The 4,533-nt window shown below is 43.0% G+C and overlaps 1 non-coding gene across 1 annotated transcript; it reads right to left on the bottom strand.

Annotated features, from left to right (window-relative positions):
• Positions 1–533: 533 nt before the first annotated feature.
• Positions 534–605, bottom strand: TRNAE-CUC. Its single transcript has one exon. It is a non-coding gene; the product is annotated as a tRNA-Glu (tRNA).
• Between the last annotated feature and the right edge of the window lie 3,928 nt (positions 606–4,533).

Raw genomic sequence — 4,533 nt, forward strand, 5'->3', positions numbered from 1 at the left:
TTGAAGTCCAAGTATATGACATCAACCTCAGTTCCTCTATCCAGGTAGCAAGTACCCTGATCGTAGAAGGAAATGGGGATGTTCTGGCATGACCTGCCCGTGATGAAGCCATGTTGGCTATCCTTCAGAATACTACCTTCAGTTAGCCAAGTGTGTGATGGTTTCTTTGATGAGTATGATCCAGTATTTTACCTGGGATTAAGGTCAAACTGAATGACCTGTAGTTTCCTGGGTCCTCCCTTCTCCCTTTCTTAAAGATAGATACCACATTGTCTTTTTTCCAGTCTTTTGGGACCTCTCTCAAGCTCCACAAGTCTTCAAATAACTTTGCCTACAGTCACACAATGATGCCAGCCAGTTCTTTTAGCACTTTTGGGTGTAGTTCATCTGGTCCAGCTGACTTATAAATATTTAGTCTTTGTAGGTGCTTCCCCAGAAGATCTAGGTCAACTATGGGAGGGTGGTCACCTCCACCATGGTCATCTTGTATCCTGTCAGCAGGCTTATACTCTTGGATTGGTAAAAAAGAAAAATTCCCTGACTGGGAATCGAACCCAGGCCGTGGCAGTGAGAGTGCCAAATCCTAACCACTAGACCACCAGGGATATGATAAGTGTGCTATCAGGAATAGCTTTTCTATATATATCTAGCTCCTCAGACCATTTCACTAAAGCTAATGAAGCTGTATGCTCAAACTATTAACAACCACCAACAGGAATATCCTTTATGTGTTTCTATTCTTTTGTATGACAAAAAATGGTGTACATATCTTTATCTTTGTCTGCTTTGGCATTTTTGACAACTCAGGAACTCTTGGTCATCAGAGACATTACCAGGGAATACTACGTGGAAGTGGCTCTCATTAATCCCCATGTGTTTCTATTACTGGTTTCAAAAAACTACCACAGGATTTTCAATACTTTTAAAAAAAGCAGGGGGTTTGAATTAGGTACCTAGATTGGTAAGTGCTCATTACAGTATTTCAAATGAGATGTAAAACTTGGGCTAAATTCTGGATATTACATGCAATCCAGGGTAACAGGAAGTGCAGAAACTGCTTCATACTGGGATAGTTCAAAGGATTAACTTCAAGCAAACATAAATCCTCCCTACATATCGTGGCCTATTCTACCTCTGCTGCCACAACAACAACCCTTCAGGACTGTAGCATCTCCACCTTCTTCTTCCTACTTGTAAGCCATTTCTGCCCCATTCTCTCCATCCCTTTCACAATCCTTTTGGGGCTCCTTTGTACCCCTGAAGATACATGTGAATGGCAAGCTTGGCTGGTTCTTACACATGGAATTCATGACACCTTGTACCTGGAAACCTACCAATACCACCCCTGTCACAGACCAGCTGGGTCCTGTGAGTGGATCAATTCTATCTCAGGCCAACTGCCGCTGCAAGGATATCAGCCACTGGGCTGTTTGGTTCAGTTTTGGATTGAGGAGGCAAAGTTAGGAGTGAAGCAAGGACAAATTTATTATAGCTTACACACACAACAGTTAACAGAAAGATAAATGTGATAAGCAGATAATGCAGTATTAAAGAGCTAATAGTAAATAATAACAACAGATAATAACAACAGACAGATGGATCAATTGTGTTGCAGGCCAACTGGGCACTGCGAGGGTATCAGCCACTGGGCTGTTCAAAACAACAGATAGACAGACATGGGTTGGCAACTTATTGATAGTCTCTCGATGCCAGGTGCACGCCAAGTGATTCCAGAGAAGTCAGGCATCCCCAATCAGCTGTGTCGGAGGGATTACTGGGGAAGGTCCCTTGATCAGGATCCAATCCTCACTCACACTGGGAGTCCAGAGTCCGGGCTTGGAACAGCAATGGCTGTTCTGTTCCCTTCTTCCTGCTGGTCACCTGATGCACGCGCTTTTTATACCTAGTCTTATGCTAATCTGTTGGCTTTAGAGCCACTCAAAACCTTGCCTTATAGCTGTTACTCTATGGGATTGAAAGGTGTTAAACATTATCATAAAAGGTTACTACTTAGACTCAGATTTATCCAATAAGAAAATTATAATGCAGAACCTTTAGGTTTGAAATTGACATTACTCGGCTTAAGCTCAACCCTTTTAGGTTTCTCTGAATATTCTTTCTTGGGACATGTTTTCCTGAAATGTGTTGGGTGTGCCAGGTGATTGGATCCAGTTTTTATCATCCAGGCTGAACCCTGAGCAAAAACCGTTAGGTTAGCTAATCTTGCAGCTACAGCTTCGCTTTTGGGGCCCAGTCAGTTCCACAATGAATTCGAACAGTTAGTTTTATCATTTTGGTTAAACTTATGACAGACAAATTACATTTGCGGGTTACGAACTTACAAGCTTTATGTTAGCTAATATTACCTGTTAGGCAAAATACCAAATGCCTCCAAGAAGCACATATTTATTGCTTATTAATCCCTCTGGTTCTGGCCATCACACACCCCCCACCACCTCTTGTGGGTCTACATAAGGCGCTCCATCATGGTTGTGACAGGGTAAAATAGGCAAGAAAGTGTTAAAGTCCACCTGCTTGTCACATAACCCAGCAGTGGATTTAAGAGAAAAGTAGCTGCAAGCAGAAAAAGATAGGCCACTGTGGATTGCAACCCATGGTGTATAGGGGAAGAGCTTCATTTTGTTTTCTGATAAACAAGTAAATAACTTTGAGGTGAGTACAAAGTTGTAAGTCACCAGAAGCATAACTAGAGAGGAGTGGTAGTGCGCAGGGCAGTAGCCCCAACCTCAGCCTTTTAAGGTGAAGGGAGCACAAAAATAGCTGCCACTGGCATCTGGACACACCAGCAGCATAGCAGCCAGGCTGCCTCATGTGTGTGACATAAGGCTGCTCTTTTACATTACTGGAGGTAGCAGTCCTTCCAGAGCTGATCAAATAGCCCAACAACCAATGACAACATACAGAAAAGATACCTAACAATGAAGAGCTGATGGAAGAGTTGGCAAACATATATTTCCCCTAAATTCATAGATTCATAGATTGTTAGGGGCTGGAAGGGACCTTGCAGATCATTGGGTCCAGCCACCCCTCCCCCCCCCACTCTCAGCAGGAAGAAAACTGGGGTTAGGTTACCCCAGCAAGGGGACTGTCCAGTTTCCTCTTGAAAACTTCCAGGATAAATGACTTCACCACCTCTGGAGGGAGTTTAAACGTATGGACCCCTACCTCCCCCCTCGCTCCATCTCATGAAAGAGAAGCTACTGAACAGCCTGGGTTTTTTACATACAATGGACACGACTACATAAGATGTTTACTGCAGAGTTGACTAATTAGCTCCACAGTTAATGTCTCAGCATCTACACATGCAACTCTATTAGGCTGCAGTAAACTAATAAAATCCACCACAGGATAGTACTCATAAATGCAAGTACTATTCTCCTGTGGAGTTCTTTAGTGGACAGCAATGCATGTGTAGACACTGACCTAGATGGCTGGGGCACAAGGGTGCTTCAGTGCAGGGATATCTGCTGGCTAGCCCCCTGCTGGAGCACCCTCATGCCCCAACCATCCTCTCCACAGCACATTAAGCTAAGTTGGAGTAGCCCTGGGCTGGCAGGCTGATCCCCAGGCCTCCTGCCAGCCAGGGCTGGTCTGACCTGGTTCAATGACTGTGCAGTAACTCGGTTTACTGTACAGTCATTTAGTACTTGTATAAACAAGTACTAAATGACTGCACAGTAATAACTGCGCATCCAGTGTCTCATGTAGGTGTGGCCACTATTTGGCTAACAGAAGCCATGACCTTCAGCTGAAAGGGTCATAAGCAAGGAACCGGGCTTTCTCTGATAAAAAACAAAATCCCCAATTTTCAGACTAAAAAAGTAACCCAAAATCCACATTTTTCCATGATCAAAATGAAACACCACTATAGATATCTATATATCTATATACGAGTGGTATTTTGTTTTGATCATGGAAAAATGTGGATTTTGGGTTACTTTTTTAAATCCAAAAATTGAGATTTTTTTTTTTATCAGAGAAAACCAAGATCCCTAGTCATAAGACTCAGCTGACTATGATTGGGTACAATCTTGTGTGTATAAGTGGCAAGTAAGCCTCTATTCAGGACAACACACTACCTCTGTAGACCTGCTGAGCAAACTCCATGCTCCACAAACCTCCACTTACTCCTTGCAGGAGTAAATACTTGAGCTGCAGACCCTGAGGTCAGACTCTACAGAAAATATCTTTGTACAGCTCATTAAAATTTACAGAGTTCATCACTTTTGGGAAGTCACATGGCCTTCCCCTCCTTCCCACCTCCCCTCATCCTGTTCCACAAGAGTCAAGCACCTTCCTCAGGTCTGTTTTATTCACTCTGTTTTCAATACTTAATTTTCTTTTTGCCATTATTCTTGACTTCTCTACTCTGCCCCACAAAAACCAGTGTTTTCCACTGCTGGAGGTTAGAAGAGGATTTTTAATGACCTATTGAGGATGGCATGAATAATTTAAACCGTACAATAGCATTAAATTAGTTTTGCTTGTTATTAGACATGGAGGGGGATTTGT

Source organism: Gavialis gangeticus, unplaced genomic scaffold, assembly GCF_001723915.1.
Source record: "Gavialis gangeticus isolate Ggan-Ray unplaced genomic scaffold, GavGan_comp1, whole genome shotgun sequence".
NCBI classification, from domain to species: domain Eukaryota; kingdom Metazoa; phylum Chordata; order Crocodylia; family Gavialidae; genus Gavialis; species Gavialis gangeticus.